The 20,016-nt window shown below is 43.7% G+C and overlaps 1 protein-coding gene across 2 annotated transcripts in view; it reads left to right on the top strand.

The window, feature by feature from the left end:
- Positions 1-20,016, top strand: part of DLGAP4 (DLG associated protein 4) — a 179,694-nt gene that overhangs the window by 14,194 nt on the left and 145,484 nt on the right. The window lies entirely within an intron of this gene.

Genomic DNA, 20,016 nt, shown 5'->3' with positions numbered 1-20,016 from the left:
GTGCAGGGAAGGTACAGACAGGGGTCCCCCAGGAAGGGAGATGCTGAGAGGCTGCTGGAAAAGGATACCTGCCTGCCAGAGTACTGTCCAGCCAGATAAACCCCAAGGTGCAAAAATGAGTGTAAATTCCCTGAATCCACCTTGCTGTGGTGACTGCCATTAACATTTTGATGTCAGTCTTCCAGAAGTCTAAGTCAGTCTGCCCTGGCAGATGGATTCATGCATGCATTCATTCATTCATTCATTCACTCATCGAATATTTGTTGAGTGCTCACTCCATGCCAGGCCCTGTGTTAGGCAGAGGGGACATGGCTCTGAGTGAAACAGACACTCCCCTGCTCTTAAGGAACTCAAAGAGCAGGAAAACCAGCAATGAGGCCGACAGGGGAGAGTCACAGGATCTATGAGCACAAATGAGAGGTCCCAGCCCAGACTCCTTCCTAGAGGAGGTGACACTGTGCTGAGGGATGAGAAGTTGCCCAGCAAAGAGCAGCTGGGGACAATCATTCCTGGTGGAGAGAATGGCAGATGTGCAAGCCCCGTGGTGTGAGGGCCGTGTTGTTTTCGGGGAAGAGAAACGAAGAAGAGGAGGCTGGAGTGTTGGGATGAGGAAGGAGAAGGAGAACAAAGTGAAGCATGAGGGGATGGTGGGGACCATCCCATGTGGGGCTCATGGGTTTGGGGATTTACATGAAAGCATGGGCTCTGCTTCATGAACACAAGGCCTGGGTTCAAATCCAACTCAGCCACTTAGCCGGCCAACTCCAAGCAAGTTACCTAACCTCTCTGTGCCTCAGTTTTCTCATCTGTAAAGTGGGGCCAGGAATGGTCCCTACCTTCTGAGAATGAAAAAATGGCATACAGAAAGTGCTCATTAATGGTAGCTCATATAATTTTGAAGTCATCTGTAGATGAAGTGCATATGTACTAATGATTTTGCATAAATCAGGTCATGTAGTCCTGTTCATCTGTAGCTACTTTTCCCCTTGATATTGGCCATCTTTCTGAGTCAGTGGCTACAGAGTATTATTATACTTAAAATGTTGTTGTGTAATGTGTTGTAGAATGCATTAATCTCAATTGTATAGTATAGCTTGATTCATATATATATATATATATATATATATATATATACACACACACACACACACACACACACACATACACACACGCATATGAATGCCGGGTGTGTGTATAAAACACCTGTAACCACTACTCAAATCACGACATAACATATTTCCAGCTCCCCCAGCGGCTCTGTCATGTCTTTTCCAAGTTAACTTCCTACCCTTCACCCCTAGAGGTAACCAATATTCTGACTTCTGAAACCATAGCTTAATCTTGCCTGTTTTGGACCTTCCAATACATGGGACCGTACAGGATGTCTCCTTTGTGTCTGGCCTCTTTTGCTCATCACTTTGTCTATGAGGTTCACCCACGTCGTTCGTTGGGTGGGTTGGTAGTTTATTCTATCATGTCGCTGCCTAGTCTTCCACTGAGTGAATATTTCCTACTTTACCCACTTCCAAACAGCCCCTCCCGCAGAGAGTTCCAGGTGCTCCACAGTGTCACGAGCGCGCTGATAGCTGTGGGGGCTCCATTATGCAGTCATTCCTAATAGCTGTGGGAGCCTGGCTATGCAGTCAGACCCCCTCGAACCAGCTTCCAAATGATGGACGTTTAGGCTGTTGCCAACATTTACATGACTTAAAAAAGTTAAAAAAACAAAGATGAAGCAATGAAATAAAAATTAAAAAATAAAATAATAGAAGCAACCTAGATGTCCTTCAATAGATGAATGAATAAATAGAGGTACATCAATTTAATGGAATATTTATTATTCAGCAATAAAAAGAAATGAGCTATCAAGCCACAAAAATACATGGAGGAGCCTTAAATACAATTACTAAGTGAAAGAAGCCTGTCTGAAAAGATTACATACTGTCTGATTCCAACTGTATGACATTCTGGAAGATGTAAAACGATGAGAGACAGGAAAAAGATCAGTAAGGTTGCCAGGGAAAGGAAGGAAGGAGAGATGAATAGTTGGAGCACAGAGGATTTTAGGGCAGTGAAACTCTTCTGTATGATACTGAAATGCATGACATTCTACATTTGTCAAAACTCATGGAACTTTACAATACAAAGAGTGAACCCTAAGAGTAAACTGTGGACTTTAGATAATAATAATGTACCAATATTGGTTCATCAATTGTAGCAAAATAGACCACACTAATGCAAGATGTTACTAATAGGGGAAACTGTAAGGGGGACGTAGCAGGAATATATGGGAACTCTTGCACTTTCTGCTCAATTTTTCTGTGAATTTCAAATTGCTCTAAAAAATAAAGCTTATTGCCCTAGCCAGTTTGGCTCAGTGGATAGAGCGTTGGCCTGTGGACTCAAGGGTCCTGGGTTCGGTTCCAGTCAAGGGCACATGCCTGGGTTGCAGGCTTGATCCCCAGTAGAGAGCATGCAGGAGGCAGCCAATCAATGATTCTCTTTCATCATTGATGTTTCTCTCTCTCTCTCTCTCTCTCTCTCTCTCTCTCTCTCTCTCTCTCTCTCTCTCTTCTCTCTCTCTCTCCCCCTTCCTCTCTGAAATCAATAAAAATATATTTTAAAAATTAAGAATAAAGCTTATTCATTTAAAAGTAAATAATAAAAGTAAAATGTAAAAATATTAAGAAGGAAAAAGTTGAAAACGGCAGTCACTAGAGGTGTCCACAGTCGTGCTGGAAACCTGTCCCATTGCTTGTTCTCCCGGGGGTGGTATTCTTCGTGTGGGATGACACAATGAACACGTCTGTGTCTTCATTCCATTCCCTCTGTCCCTGCTCATTCTTGTGGTGGAAACTCATCCCCAAATTACTTAAAACTCTTCCTGAACCTCATGTTTAGTGGCTCCCTAAAGTGGAAGGAGATTTAAATTCTGATGATGGAATTGGAGCCATTGTGTTTGGAGGAAAAAAAATGGAGCTTGATAAAGTGATGTTATTGTGGCGTCTTAGAATATGAGTGTTACATTTTAGGAGAAATGATTTAGCATTACAGCATCTTACTTGATACCAATTGCATCTTAGACTCTCAGTACCGTTATCTTCAAATGACAGAATGAGGTGTATTTACATTCTGGAAATAAATGATTATGGATCTTTGAACAGATGAGACTTAACATTTCAAGACTCAAAAGAATTTTCGAACCTCTAAATTGAAAAAACAGTCAAGGTATTTGCCCTGCCTGGTGTTGCTCACTGGTTGGAGCGTCAGCCCGTGGATTCGATTCCTGGTCAAGGGCAGATACCTGAGTTGCAGGTTCACTCCCCACCCACGATTGGGGCCTGTGTGGGATGCAACCTCCCTCCCTCCCTTCCACTCTCTCTCTGAAAAGCAATGGAAAACATATCCTCAGGTGAGGATTAACAATAACAACAACAGAAAACCAGTCAAGGTATTTTGAGTTTAATCTCTTTTTTTTCTAGTGTAACTTATCCCCCCCCCCGCCTTTTTATTAAAAAAAAAAAAAAGCTTTTACTGAGATATAATTGCCATACAATAAATCACAAATATTTAAAGTGTTCAAATTGATAGGCTTTGACAAATGCACCTGTGAAACCATCACCGCAGTCAAGATAATGAGCATATCCATCACAGCCAAAGGTTTTTTCCATGACCCTTGGGAATCCTCCCTCTTGCTCCTCTTCCTCCCCTTCCCCCCTACTCTTACCCTTCCCCTCCCCAGGCCAGCATTCCTTGTGTTCCTAGAATTCTATATAAGGAATCTTACATACTCTTTTTTTTTTTTTAATATCTCTTTATTGATTTCAGAGAGGAAGGGAGAGGGAGAGAGAAACATCAATGATGAGAGAGAATCATTGATTGACTGCTTCCTGCACGCCCCCACTGGGGATCGAGCCCACAACCCAGGCACGTGCCCTTGGCCGGAATCGAACCTGGGACCCTTCAGTCCGTAGGCTGATGCTCTATCCACTGAGCCAAACTGGCTAGGGCTCTTACGTACTCTTTTTGTTTGGCTGCTTTCACTCAGCATAATTATTGGGAGATTCATCCATGTTGTAACATGTATCAGTAGTTCACGCTTTTTTATTGCTGAGTAGTATACCATTGTACGGATTTGCCACAGTTTATTTATTCATTTACTTATTGATGGATTTTTGGGTTTGTTTCCAGTTGGGGCTATTACAAATAAAGCTTCTATGAATGTGTGTGTACAAGTCTTTTAATGAACATATGCTTCCATTTCTCATGGGGAAATTCCTAGGAGAATGACTGGACAATATAGTAGGTATATGCTTAACTTTTCATGAAACTGCCAAGGTATTTTCCAAAGTGGGTGTACCCTGTTAAATTCCCACTAGCTGTGAATGAACATTCCAGTTCCTCCACATTCTCGCCAGCACTTGGCATAGTCAATCTTTCTAAGTTTAAGCATTCTAATAGATGTGAGATCTCATTGTGGTGTTAATTTGCAGTTCCTTAATGACCAATTGTGTTGAGCATCTTTTCATGCGCTTATTTGCCTCTTATGTATCTTCTTTGGTGAAGTGTCTCTTCAAATATTTTGCCTATTTTTAAATTGGATTGTTTTCTTATCATTAAGTTTGGAGGGCTCTGTTTATATTCTGGAAACAAGTCCTATAAAGGATCTATGTTTTGCAAAGATTCCCCGCACCCCCTCTCCGGACCCCCCCCCACCCCCCCATCTGTGGCTTGTCTTTTCATTTCTTTAGGAGTGTTTCTCAGAGCACAACCATTTTTAATTTTGATAAAGTGCAATTTATAAATTTGTTCTTTTATGGATTGTATTTGGTGTTGTCATATCTAAGACATCTTTACCTAACCCAAAATCATAAAGGCTTAGTCTATGTTTTCTTCTTGAAGAGAAATTTTAGAACTATGATCCATTTTGAGTTCATTTTTATAAATAGTGTAAGGCATGGATTAGATTTCACTTTTTGCTTATAATTATTCATTTATTCCAGCACCGTTTGTTGAAAAAAAAAAAAACTGGCTTTACTGCATTGTCTGTGTTCCTTCATCAAAAATCAATTGTTCATATGTGTGTGGGTCTATTTCTGGACTCTCTCTTCTGTTCCATCAATCAATTTGTCTATCTTTATACCAGTATCAAATCACACTGTTTTGCTCCAACTTTGCTCTTCCTTTTCAAAGTTGTTTTGACTATTATAAGTCCTTTGCATTTCCACATGAATTTTAGAATTCACTTATCAATTTCTACAAAACTGCCTGTTGAGATTTTGATTGAGATTGATTTCAATCTCTAGGTCAATTTTGGGAGAAAGAACAGTTTAACAATATTGAGTCTTCTAACCCATGAGGAAGGTATCTCAATTTATTTAGGTGGGTTTTTTGTTTGCTTTCTGTTGGGCTTTTTTAAAATCCTCACCTGAGGATATTTGTCCGTTGATTTTAGAGAGAGTGGAAGAGAAAGGGAAAGACAGAGCAAAACATTGATGTGAGAGAAACACATCGATTGGTTGCCTTCTGCACGCGCCCTGGCCAGGGCCCTGGCCAGGGAGAAGCCTGCAACCGAGGTACGTACCCTTGACTGGAATTGAGCCCAGGACCCTTCGGTCCACAAGCTGATGCTCTATCCACTGAGCCAAACTGGCTAGGGCTTAGGTGTTTTTTAAAACGTACCCAGCAGTAGTAATTTAGTTTCCCATATTTGGGTCTTTCACATCTTTTGTCATATTTATTCCTAAGTATTTCATATTTTTGATGCTATTATAAAAATTATTTTTAAGTTTTAATTTTTTGATTATTTTATCTAATAAATAGAAATAAAATTGCTCTGGTAGGGTAGCTCAGTCAGTTAGAGCATTGTCCCGATACAATAGGTTGTGGGTTCAATCCCTGGTCAGGGCACATACAAGAATCAACCAATGAATGCATAAATAAGTGGAACAACAAATCAATGTTTCTCTCTCTCTCCCTCCCCATTCCTCTCTCTCTAAAATCAATCAATAAAAATTTGAAAAATTAAAAAAATTTGATTTGATATATTGATCATATATCCTGTACATTGGTAAACTTATTAGTTATAATAACTTCTTGTGTGTGGATTCTATTGGATTTTTCTATGTAGGTGAGCATGTCATCTACAAATAAAGATAGTTGTTTTTTTTAAAACATATATTTTTATTGAGTTCAGAGAGGAAGGGAGAGAGAGAGAGAGAGAGAGAGAGAGAGAGAGAGAGAGAGAGAGAGAGAGAGAGAAACATCAATGATGAAAGAGAATCACTGATTGGCTGCCTCCTGCACACCTCCTATTGGGGATTGAGCCTGCAACCTGGGTATGTGCCCCGACCGGGAACCGAACCTGTGACCTCCTGGTTCATAGGTAGATGCTCAACCACTGAGCATGCCGACTGGGCTAAAGATAGTTTTCTTTATTTCCAGCCTGGATGCCTTTTGTTTCATTTTCTTGCCTAATTGCCTTGGTAGAAACCTCCAGTGCAATGTTGAATAGAATTGGTGAGTGGGCATCGTGTCTTGATCCTGATCTCAGAGGGAAGGCGTTCAGTCATTTACCGTAGAGTATGATGTTAGCTGTAGGGTTTTGTAGAGGCCTTTACAAGCTGAGGAAATTCCCTTTTATTCTTAGCATTTTTTTTTAAATTAAGAATGAATGTTGGATTTTTGTCAAGTGCTTTTTCTGTGTCTTTTGGGATGATCACATGGTTTTTATCTTTGGTCTGTTAGTATAATTAATTAGATTGATTGATTCTCGAATGTTAACTAACCCTGCACTACTAGGATGAGCCCCACTTGGCCTTTTAATATACTATTGTCGAATTAGATATGCTAACATTTCTTTTAGTATTTTGGCATTTATGTTCGTGAGGAATCATGGTCAGCAGTTTTCATTTATTAAATTTGTCTGGTTTTGGTATCAGAACCCCATAAAATGAGGTGGGAGGTATTTCCTTTCTTCAATCTTTTGTAAGATAAGAGTGTGTGTAGAATTAGTATTATTTCTTACAAATGTTTGATAGAATTACCAGTGAAGCCATCTGAGCGGTGAGTTTTCTCTGTGGGAAAGTTTTATCTACAAATTCAATTTCTTGAATAAATAGAGGACTATTTAGGTTATCTATAGCTTTTTGATGAGCTGTGGTAATTTGTATCTTTAAGGAATTTATCCCTTTTATCTAAATTGTCAAATTTATTGGCATAAAGTTGTTCATAATATATCTGTTATTCCTTTTTTTAAAAAAATAACAGCTTTATTGACATAATTAACATATCATACAGTTTACCTATTTGAAGTGTACAAATTGGTGGTTTTTAATACCATTGTACAACCATCACCATATCAATTTCAGACCATATTCATCACTCCCCTGCAAAAATCCATCCTTATTAGCAGCCACTTCCCTGTCTCTTACTCACTCCCCTATCCTCAGCTCTAAGCAACCACTGATCTCTTTTCTATGTCTTTAGATTTGATTATCCTGCATATTTTGTATACACAGAATCATACCATATGTAGCCTGTGGTGACTGGCTTTTTCCTTTTAGCTTAATGTTTTCAAAGTTCATAGAAATTGTAGCGTGTAACAGTACTTCATTCCTTTTCATTGCTGAATGGCACTCCATCGTATTTATCCACATTTTTTCTATCCACCCATCAATTTAAAAACATTTGGGTTGGCCCAGCTGGTGTTGCTCAGTGGTTGAGTGTCAACCTATGAACCCAGGAGGTCATGGTTCAATTCTCGGGCAGGGCACAAGCCCGGGTTGTGGTTTCAATCCTCATTCGGGGGTGTGCAGGAGGCAGCTAATCAATGATTCTCTATTTCTATCTCTCTCTCCCTCTCCCTTCCTCTCTGAAATCCAGAAAAATATATTTTAAAAAACGAACAAACAAAAACATTTGGGTGTGTCCTCTTTTTGGCTATTATGAATAAAGCTGTTTTGAACACTGTGTACAAGTTTTGTGTGGATATATGCTTTCATTTTTCCTGAGTATATATCTAGGAATGGAATCGCTTGTTCATATGGTCTACGTTTAATCTTTTGAAAACCTACCAGGCTGTTTTCCAAAGTGGCTATTTTACATTTCCACAGCAGTGTCTGAGGGTTCCAGTTTTCCCAGATCCTCACCAACATTTTTTATTGTCTGTCTTTTTAGTTACATTCATCCTAGTGGATGTGAAGTAGTATTTCGTAATTTTGATTTGCCTTACCCTGATGGCTAATGATATTGAGCATCTTCTCATGTATTTATCGACCATTTGTATTTCTTCTTCCAAGAAATGTCCATTAAAATCCTTTGCAAATTTTTAAGTTGGCTACTGGTCTTTTTACTATTGAGTTGTAAGAGTACTTTATATATTTTGGATACCAGTTTATTATCAGGTACATGATTTGAAAATATTTTATTCCATTTTCTCGATTGTCTTTTCATGTTCTTTTTTTTTTTTATCCTCACCCCAAGGATATGTTTATTGATTTTGTTTATTTTATTATTATTATTATTATTATTATTTTTAGGGAGAGAGACATCAATGTGAGAAAGAGACATCAATTGGTTGCCTCCCTACTGTGCATTGAACCCTACTTAGTGTATGGGATAATGCTCTGACCAACTGAGCCACCCACCACCCGGCCAGGGCTCTTTTCGTGTTCTTGATAGTGTCCCTTTAGCATAAAAATAGTGTCCTTTACAGTCTTAAAATTTTGATGAAGTTTTTTTCTTCTGTGCATGTGCTTTTGGTGTCATATCTAAGAAACCATTGCCTAATTCAAGGCCATGACAATTTACACCTCTGTTTTCTCATCAGAGCTTTATAGTTTAAGCTCTTACATTTAGGTCTTTGACCTATTTTGAATAAACTTTTTGTTCAAGGTGTGAAGTTGGGGTCGAACTTCATTCTTGTGTGTGTGGATATGAAGTTGTGCCATCACCATTTGTTAAAAAGATGGTTCTTTTCCCCATGGAATGGTCTTGGCATCCTTGTTGAAAATCAACTGACCATAAATGTCATGGTTATTTTTTTTCCTGGACTCACAATTCTGTTTCATTGATCTATCCTTAAGACAATACCACACTGACTTGATTACTGGAGCTTAGTAGTGAACCTTACTATCCTTTTATTATCTGTAGTGATGTCACCTCTTTTATGCTTGATACTGGTCATTTGTATCTTCTCTCTTTTTATATTTTATGTGTAAAATTTAAATAAAATCTCTTTTATATCTTATTTTTTTTATTAGTCTGGCTAGAGATTTATCAATTGTATTGATCGTTTCAAAGAACCAGCTTTTGATCATCACTGAGTTTTCCCTATTGCTTTTTTGTCTTTTCTTTTATTGATTTCTATTCTGATCTTTATTATTTCCTTTCACCTACTTAGTTTGGTTTAATTTATTTTTCTAGTTTTATAAGGTAAAAGCTGAGGTCATTGACTTGAAACCTGTCATCTTCACTAATATAGGCAGTTAGTGTTACAAAGTTTCCCCTAAATACTGCTTTAGTAGCACCCCACAAATTTTATGTTGTCGTGTTTTTATTTTCATTTAGTTCAAAATATTTTCTGACTTCCCTTTTTATTTCCTTTTGGCCTGAGGGTTATTTAGAAGTGTGAATTTCATGTCCAAATATTTGGGTATTTGGGGGGAATTTTTCTGTTACTGATTTTTACTTTAATTCTATGTGATTATAGAACATACTTTATATGACTTGAATTTTTTAAATATATATATTTTTTATTTCAAAGAGGAAGGGAGGGGGAGAGAGAGAGAGATAGAAACATCAATGATGAGAGAGAATCTTTGATTGGCTACCTCCTTCATGCCCCACACTGGGGATCGAGCCCACAACCCTGGCATATGCCCTGACTGGGAATTGAACCATGACCTCCTGGTTCATAGGTCAACACTCAATCACTGAGCCACTGGACCTGGCTTGAATTTTTTAAAAGTGTATTAAGACTTGTTCAGTGGCCCAGAATATGGTCTATTTTGGTGAATGTTCCATGAAAAGAATATGTATTCTCCTGTTGTTGGGCGGAGTACTCTGTAATGTTAGTTAGGTCAAGTAGATTGATAGTGTTGCTCAAATCTTCCATGTCCTTATTTATTTTCTGTTTACTTGTTCTATCAGTTCTTAAGAAAAGGATATAGAAATCTCTGTAACTGGGGATTTGTCCATTTCTCCTTGCATTTCTATCACTTTTTGCTTCATGTATTTTGAAACTTTGTTATTAAATGCATAAATATTTGGGGTTATTATACCTCATGATGGATTGACCTCTTTATCATTATGAAATAACTTACTTTACCACCTGAAACATACTTTTTCTGATGTTAATATCACCTCTAGTTTTCTTTTGATTAGTGTTAAAATGGTTTATATTTTTCCATCCTTTCACTTTTAACCCATTTGTGTTTTTATATTTGAAGTGCATTTCTTATAGGCAGTACATAGTGGGTCTGTTTTTATATCCTTTCTGAAAACCTCTGTTTTTCATTTGGGGTATTTAGACTACTTACATTTAATGTGATTGTTTATATGGTTAGATTTAAATCTTTTATACTGTTATTTGTTTTCTATTTGTCCTATTCTTTGTTCCCCTTTCCTCTTTTTCTGCCTTTTTAAAGATTAAATTTTTTTATTAATTTTATTTATCCCTTGTTGGTTATTAGCTATAACTCTATTACTTTAGTGATTGCTGTATAGCTTATATTATACATCTTTAACTTATCACAATCTGCTTTCAATTATATCATTTCATATATAGTATAAGAATATTACATTCTCATGCTATTATCATGCATTTTACTTCTACATGTTATAAACACAAAATTACATTGTTATTATTTTTATCAAAACAGCCAGTTATCTTTTAAAGAGATTTAAATTATGAGAAAAATAATCTTGTATATTTACCCATGCAGTTACTATTTCTGGTGCTCTTCATTCTTTTTGTAGATCTACATTTCTTTCTGATATTATTTTCCTTAAGCATGAAGGACCTTAACTTTTTTTTGTAGTGTGGGTCTATCTGCTGGTGATGAATTCTTCCAACTTTTCTATGTCTGAAAAAGTCTTTAAACTTCACTTTTGAAAGTTATTATTGCTGGATATAGAATTCTAAGTTGGCGGATTTTTTTCTTTAGTAGTTTAAAGATGTTGTCTTCTCACTTGCATTACTTTTGACAAAAAAATCTGCTGTCATTCTTATTTTTGTTCCTCAGTATGTGATTTTTTTTTTTTTTACCTGACTGCTTTTAAGGTTTTTCTCTTAACATTGGTTTTGAACAATTTGCTTTACCTTGGTGTAATTTTCTTCATATTTCTTATCTTTGGAGTCACTGAATTTCTTGAATCTGAAGGTTTTTAGTCTATTATTTTTTACACAGCAGAGTGAGATTCAGGTACAGAGAGGAAGTGTCAGGGTCAACAGCTTGGTGATTGCCAGTCCTGGCTCAGTTTCTCTGTCAAGTAAGCCAAGGAATATCTACATTTCAGGACATTATATTTTCCAGTGGGACTTGCTTCTAAGGTCAAAGTACACAGTGACAGTAGCCAAGGTGTCAGCTGGCTGGGTATAATTTGATGACTGGGCTACTCCTGATACCTCCTGTGCTGAGACACAGGGCAGCAGGCCTGGGCCAGTTGGGCCCCAGATCCACACTAAGAAGAGGCTAAAAATACACAGAAAATTTAAATAAATCAGAAACAGTGATGGTACATTCTGTTTGTATATCAAACTGGCAGGTTTTTAAAAAAGTAAAGTTCATCCTGGAGAGTCTAGGGAAATAGGCCTTCCTGGACTCTGTTGGCAAGGGTGTAAATCAGGACCCCCTTTTGTAGGGCAGGTTGGTATAGAATTATCTCAAAACTGAGGATTTCATATATATTTGGCCTGGCAATTCCAGCCCCAGGAAATTATCGTAAGAAAACAGTTTTGATTATTAGAGCCAAAAGATGTGAGTTTGAACCTGGCTGTCCCAGTGACCAACTGTGTGGCCTTGGGAAAGGTACTTTATCCCTCTGCATCTCTGTCAGTGAAACAGGGATCTCATCTATACATCATTACCTGGTTGTAGTGAGGGTGAAATGGGATTATATGAGGGTGAAACATGATAATGTGAGGAAGATATTCAGCACAGAGCTAAGCACAGAGCAAGTCTTGGTGATGATTATATATAGAAAATAGACGAGAAGGATGTGCACCAAAATATCAGACATGTTCATCTCCGGGAGAGGAATCATTTTATTTTCCAAAAGCCATTCGGTTTTCTCTCCGTTTTACACAGGGAACATATATTGCCTTTTTAATGAGGAAAAAAATGGTGACTGTTAACACACGATGTGTGTCATTCTTCCACAGCCTACTTTTGAAGGCGGTGAGGAGCCCCATGGGCCAGGCCGAAGGCAGGGCCGCGGGGCCGGAAAGGGCTACGTGACCAGTCCCCCACTCCCGAGGCCACAGCCTGGGTTGGAATCTGAATAAAGGCCATGGAGGGCAGTGGTGGAGAATATAGACTCCAGGGCCAGACCTGCTTATTCACCGTGTGACCTCAGCCAAGCACTTTCACCTCTCTGTGCCTCAGTTCCCTTATCCATAAAATGGGCATAAATAGGTTCTACCTCATAGGGTTGTTGAGGCTTCAGAGACGTTTTAGTTTTTAGTGCCCAGTTGACAGTAAATGTTAGCTCTTGTCACATTGTTATTATTATTACTATTATTATTGTCATCCATTATTACCTCCAATGCAGGTGGTGAGCAAAGGGGACTGGCCATGTGAGATAGATAGCTCAACCCAGCTGGGGGCCTTTGAACAGGCCACCCCTCCTCTCTGGGCCTCAGATACCTCCTCTAACCAATGGGGACTAATTTCCACCTTATGAGGAATAAATGGGTCCCCATGTCCAGTGCCCACACACCAAAAGGGACCTAATATGTGTTCTCTTCCCTTTGTGGGTGGCCTATTGTGCCAGACAACAAGGAGAAGAGTGGGAGAGGCCATGTGGCCAGGCTGAGTTAGGGTCAGGTGCCCAGCCACCCAAAGGCCCAGTCTCCGAATCCCAGCTGCCTCTCAGTCAGCTCCCCAGCAGCTGTGGAGGGAACAGGAACAACACGGGAACATTAATCCGCCTCATTAACTCACTTTGCTCCAGACTTGTAGCAATTAGACCTGCAGTCTGGGCAGCATTAGGAGCTGGGCAGGGGTCACTCAGGCTGCTGGCACCCTGCCTGCCCTGCCCCTGCTGACCATTTGCTCTGTCCCTGGGGAGAGGAGCCAGACAAGGTGGTTTTTCTGACATCAGAGTTTCTTGGCTTCTGTTCACTTACAGTCATTCACGGGTGTTTATTGAGAACCTACTACGTGCCAAGGAGACTGTGCCGGCCATGGTTAGGTGTGGCTGGAAAAGAGTGGGGGAAAGGATTAGGAGATGAGATCATAGAAATAAGGGGGGTATGGAGCTGTAGGAAGGACTTGGGCTTTTTCCTGAGTCAAGCCAGAGTCATCGGAGAACTTGGAGCGAGGAGGTGATGTAACCAGATTTGCATTTCATGAGACGTTTCATCTGGAGAAGGGGTGCCACGAGGAGCCAGCCATCGTGGTGGAGGTGGAGACTGGCCTGAGATGCTGAGGAGGGCAGTTGGCTTGGGGCTGAGGCATGAATCCGGGGCGGGGCAGTGTTAGGGTTCATATCCTCCCCGTAAGTGCTTCCAAGCTTTTGAGCCTCATCTTCTTTACCAAGAAATGAGCTGATTTGAAGGCCCCTCTGCTGACAGCCTGCAGCCTTTCCTCTGCCATGATCATGCCTCTCCCACCACCTCCCGTCCACCCACCCCAGGTCTCAGCTACATGGAGGGACCAAAGCTGACATGATCATGAACCTCAAGGACTAAAATTTGCTTTGTGCATTAGTGTTGATGAGCTGTTTGTATAATCTTAGCTCATTTCAACCTCATAGCACCCATGATAGATGAACAGAGTTCTTTCCATTTTACTGATGAAGAAACTGAGGCACAAAGAGGTGATGTTTCTTGCCCAAGGGTACAGAGCCAGCAGCAGACAGAGCAAAGATCTGAACCCAGTACAGTGGATTGCTGAACCCATGGTTCTCCACTTTTAACTGCCGCCACGTTCCATCCCAGCTCTGGGGTTCTGTGAAATAAATGCTAGCAAGTATGGAGTGCCGACTGGGTGCCAGAGGCCATGCTGAGTATGACACTCTGCATCCCCTTCTGCCCTGGTAGCCTCAGGAGGGTGTATGCCCATGTCACAGGTAAGACAGTGGAGGCTCAGAGGGGGAAGGAGTTGCCTAAAGGCAGAGCTGGGCCACCCAGGTCTCCAGTCCCTCCAGCACCTCCTCTCCCACCCCAGCCCCTACCTGTCAAGGCCTCCTCGAAGCCAGTGACCTCAGTTTCCCAAGGCAAGGCAGCTTGTTAGCATCTCACAGAACCCTCTCTGCCTGCTGCCATGTATATTCATGGAGCTTCAAAGAGGAGGCTCCAGACAGGAGACTCTTTCCTTCCAAGAGCAAAGTCTCACCCTCTCAAATGCGGGAAATGTAGTCTGGCTGGAAAAGGACTTAATATTTTTTCCTTTTTTTTTTTTTTTTTTTTTTACTAGTTAGTACAAGAAAGCTGCTACCTCCCGTTCTGACAGCTGCACATGGTTGGTTCAGAGTCTGCCTGGTTGGTTGGCGAAGGTGGGGGTGCTTCAGAGCCGCTGGCCTTTCAGCATCCTCCTAGGCCACCGGCTTTCGCTTTGGAGTCACAGAAAACAGGGGCCAGAGTTCATACAGGGCATCAGGGCTGCCTACTCACCCTGCTTAGAACGCACCACGTAAATGCAGCTCTTCTCCTTGCACTCGGGTATATTTGAAAATTTCATAATAAGGAGTTATTAAAGGGGATTTTATTAACTGCAGGCTGGGATGCTTGGGGTGAGGACCACCCCCTCTTCGTTGTCAAGCTTCTCTAAGTGTTGCTGCTACAGGGAAGTCTGTTCTCTGCTCCCTGAGCTCCTCACTCCACCCTGTGCATGTGCTTTCCCTCATGACTCCTGGACTTCTGTTAATTATTCAAGACTTAGTTCCAGTGTCACCTCCTCTCAGAAGCCTTCCCTGATTCCTCCAGACAGTCATACCTGCCCCCGCCTCTGAGAGCCTCTTGTCCATCTTCCCTCACCAAAAGCCCCTTCTCGTACGCACGCACGCACACACGCACACACACACACAGTGCACAAACTATGCTTTAGGTGCTGTGCTCTGTTTTTGCCCAGATTATAGGTTTGATTGCTTGTGTCCCATGAGGCAGGATTATCCCACATGTTCATGAGGAAACTGAGGTTACTTGCGCAAGGTGAGCAGTGGAGTGAGGCTTCGAATGAGTGTAAGACCACGTGGTTCTCTCCCAAATGGCTCCCCAGCTCTGCCCTGCACATCCCATGTCACTTTGTAACACCGGTCTTTTTGTCTGGTTCTCCCTTGCTGGCCTGGGACCCCCCCCCCCCCCCCAGGGTAGGTCCAGGCTCTGGATACGGTGTATCCTGCTCAAGGTTGGCACCAAGAAGGCACTTGCCAAATGGGCAAAACCCAGGTTCGCCATCTTGGAGATCATTTCCCTGGTCCCTACCATTATGGAGTGAAGGCAAAGACCTGGAAGTCCCATGGAGCCCGCCTGTAGAGCAGGAAACTCAGGCAGGCTGGAAAGCCACCTCCCCCAGCCTACCCACAGGGATGACCTGGGAGCAGCGTCTCCGTGGACAGCGGGAGGTCATGTTTGCTGGGTTGTTCAGCAAGCAGTGATTGAACACTTAGTGTGCCAGGCACAGAGCTTGGCGCTGGGCACAGCCATGAACAAACCAGACCCAGTCCCTGCCCGCACAGAACTCTCATATGAGGGACAGAGGGTGAACAGACAAGAAACTGACAAAAAATGCTGCAATGTGGAAAATAATTATGGGCAAGTTTGGGGGTGGGTGAGTATTTGAGACTTTTGGGGGAAGTGTTATTGAGGCTGAGCTCCACTGGATGAGAGGGAGCCAATCAGGGAGATGTGAGCTACAGTGTCTTCCCGGCAGACTGTGCAAAGGCCCTGAGGTGGAGGAAGGCTGGGCTCACTAAGGGAACACATGAGAGGTGTGACTCAAGGGCCTGGGGGAGGGGACCATGGTAGAGGAGGCGGGAAGCCATTGGTGGCATCTAAGGGGGGTGGCAGTGGAGACAGGGTTTAGTTTGAGTGCCGTTTGCAGGGGCCCAGATGGGGTCCCCATGTAGGAGGCTGGTGTAATTTTCAGGGGAGATGAAAGTGGACCAAGTCAGGACAGGAGCTGGCCAGTTAGATTTTAGTGGCAGGGCCCACTGGCGTTTGTGCTGGGCTGGGGTGAGGGGAGAAAAGCGATGTCTGGCTGAGCCCTGGAGGTAGGAGATGCCGGCTCTGAGACAGATCTGGTTTATACAGCCAAAGTCCTCCTTGTGAGGATCCCCAATGTGGCCCGAGACCGGCTGGGTCCCTGGCACAGGGTGGACCCTTTCCCCGAAGCCTGTCCCTCCCAGCCAGTGCCTGGGACTGACGTGTTTAGTGGAGGTGAAAATCATGCCTCCTGCCTGTGCCCCAAATTGCCCCCTTGGGTTGGCAGAACACCAGGTGCCCATTTTAATTTTCCGACAGTCTTACTGTTTTATTGTTCCTATTTGAGGTTTTATTATTATTGCTGCTAATGGTTTGAAAAGGCCTTTTAATTAAAGCTGCAGGTTAGAGCTGGTGCCTGAGCCCCTGGGATGGTTGGGAGGAGGCCTTGCTGAGTGCTCACTCCACCTCTTACAGAGCTGGGACCTTCTTCGCTGGGGTCAGCAGCCCCTTCCTCAGAACTAAGGCAGGGGCCCTGCCACTGAGACCAGGCCTCAGCCCTCCTCTGTGATGCAGGTTTTCCCAGAACAGGTCACATGACATTAGCTTCCTGTTCAGAACATTCAGTGGCTCCCAGTACCCTTCCTGCAGGAGGCTGTGGGCATGGTGGTGGAGAGCTTGTGGGACACATCTAGGTTTGAATCTTGTCTTTGCCACTTACTGAATGCAGGACCTTGGGCAAGTTGCTTAAGGGCCCACAGCCTCAGTTTGCTGATCTGTAGAATGGGAATGCTGAGTTCCTAGCTCTTAGGGTTGTTAAGAGGAATACAGAGAAGATCCAAACATCTGACCCTAACTGAACACTCTTGTAAGGAAGTTATGTTGTTGTGGCTACAAGATTGTGAGGCTCACATAGCTGGTGCTCTGGCAATGTTAGCTGGCCTTGTCACTCCTGTCCTTGCCTTCTTCCCTCTCTTCTCCTCCTTTTGTCCTGGAACACGCAGGAGACTTGACCTGCTCTTTACCTTTGCACATGCTGTTTCTCCATCTGTGGTGCCTCCCTCCCCCTTGCCTGCCTGGGCATCTTCCAGACCCAGGTGTCGGTGCCACCTCCACCCTGGGACCTCGGTTCTCAGAGCAGCCTGAGCATTCCCTCTTAGGGAACTTGATCTCCTGCCTTTAACTGCTGCTTTCCTCCCAGGGGTTGCAAACTCAGGTGCCTGCAGAACCCAGCAGTTCAGGTCAAAAAGGAACGTTGTGGAGAGAAGGACTGCAGCCCTTTTATAAGACTTGTGTTGCTAAGAGCAGCTCCTATCCTGTGGCCAGCCTTCACTCCCCACCCCCACACCCTGGCCAGTTCCCTTTGGAGGGTTTTTCAGTCCAGCTCACATTTATTGTGTGTCTCCCTGGGCTACAGGGCACTTCCTCCACTGACTTCCTCCATTTTCATCTTCAAACCAACTCTGACATCTTTCTGTGCCCATTTGACTGATGAGGAGATAAAGGCTACTGAGCTGAAGTTTCTCACCCCCAAGGTCACCCAGTTGACAATTATTGATGCCCCATACTGTGCACACCCGCTTGACCAATGCTGGTAATTCAATCAGTATCAATTTCTGCCCCAGGGACTTTGCACTTGCTCTTCTTTCTGCCTGGAATTTTCTGCCCTCAGTTTTACAAACCTTTATTCAGGCCTGAGTTCAAATGTCACCTCCTCCAAGAACCCCTTGTCCCACCTCTTATCCTGCTTTGTTTTGCCCGATGGCAGTGGTCACACCCTGACATGTTATACATTTGTTTAATTTCCATCTCTCCCACTGGACCTCAAGGTCAGCAACCCATTTGTTTTGCTCACCTCTTACCTCCAATCCCTAGAGTGGTGGCTGGTATACACTACCAATAGGTGTTGTGGCTGAGCGACAGCAGACTCTCCTGACATGTGGCATGTGGGTGGGACTGAAGGGAGGGTGTATTGGGGTCCAGCATTCCCAGGGACAGGGTAATTAGAGGGCCCTTCTCTGCCCAGAGGGAAACCCCGCCATCAGCCTCTCTCCCTCCTCTGGTTTCTTTTACTCCCTGAATGTGCCCTCAGGACTGTGGCCCGGAGTCCAACCAGAGCTTAGGATCAGCTTTGCTCCTGCCTGATGAGCACACACCCCTTCTCCCTCCTAGGGCTGCTCAGCCCAGCAGACCCCACCTGGGCCCCGCCAGCACCCCATCTCTGCCTTTGCTCTACTGTGCCCACATCCCCACTCCTCCCAAAGGCTAGTGCAGTGGAAGCTTTGGACGTGGTGGGGAAAGGGAAGCTACAGCATGGGAGCTGGGAGGATGGGGGAGAGGAGGTGGATGAGACCCACAGCAGCATCCCCCCATCGGGATAGGGACATGAACCCGTTTGCAAATTAGAAGGGCGCAGGAAGGTCAAGTTACTTGCCCAAGGGACAGAGCCAGATTCCGCCCCAGCACTATTTACATACCTATGGGAGCGCAGACTTGTTCCAGCCCTGAGGGCAAAGCTAGAACCCAGTGTATCTGGGGCCACTCACCCAATCAGATGACATTGTTGTGTCCTGTGTCATGCTGTATGTGGGATGGGAGGGGGTTGAGACTGCTGGGGGGGCGGGGGGGGGTGGGCTCTGGGAAGGCAGTCCAGATTTGGGGCTTGAAAGATGAGCAGGTATCCCCTAGCAGTTGAGGAAGAAGTGGTGGGGGTCCAGGTAAAAGGGAGGCTAAGCCACTCAGCACTGAATGGAGACACCCTTGGGAAGCTGGGTCAGCAGCTCCTCCTGTGGCTGAACCGGGCCTGGAGGGTGTGGTTTGGGCCACATAGAAGGTGGGGAGGCAGGCCCCTCTGGCTTTCCTGGCTCTGGGATCCTGAGTGGTGATTGTTGTAGCTGTGGAAGGAGCTGTAATGATAAGACCTCCCTCTGAAGGGGGGGCATCTACATTCAAGATGTTTTAAAGCCCAGACCTACCCCTCCGTCCCATGTCCTGTGCGAGCCCATAGGCAGGGCCCACTCATATGCCGTCTGTGTCCTCTCGGCCTCGCAAAGAGGAAGAAGGCTTAGACGGGTTTTTGCCTGTCACCTGGGAGTGAGGAGGAGCCAGGGACCCTGTTGGGTGCCCTGTCTACCCAGCCCACCCAGTCTCCCTTCATCTTCATCCCCAGGCCAAGAGGGAATGGGGATTGGCCCGTTCCAGGAAACACGAGGTGAGGCCCCAGAGGGATGGACACAGAGGTCTGGCAGGTCTGAATTCCTGCCCTGGCTTCATGGCTTACATGGTGTGGGCCAGCAGCTCATGCCCGGAGCCTCGTGGTCCTGGGCCGTCTGGGAAACTGAGATGTAGGAGGAGTGAGGGAGAAGCCTCTTAACCTGTGTGTGATGTGCTGGACACAGTGGGAAAGAGCTTGTGCTGGCGGAGACTCAGCTGCAAGTGCCAGGTGAAGCCAGGCAGGCCCATTTGGAGTCTGCTGGAATAATAGTGAAAACCACCAGTCATTCATTTAGTGAACATTTACTGAGCACCGCCTGTGTGCAAGGCCTTGTGTAGACTTCTCTGCCCTCAGGGAGCCAGTCCAGTGGGGGAAACAGTTTTCAAATTACCACAAAAAAATAAATAAATTTAACCGTGCAATAAAGTGGAGGGTC

This window comes from Plecotus auritus (genome assembly GCF_963455305.1).
Source record: "Plecotus auritus genome assembly, chromosome: 8".
Lineage (NCBI taxonomy): Eukaryota > Metazoa > Chordata > Mammalia > Chiroptera > Vespertilionidae > Plecotus > Plecotus auritus.
Note: the sequence above shows the minus strand (reverse complement) of the source record. Positions and strands in the feature narration are given on the sequence as shown.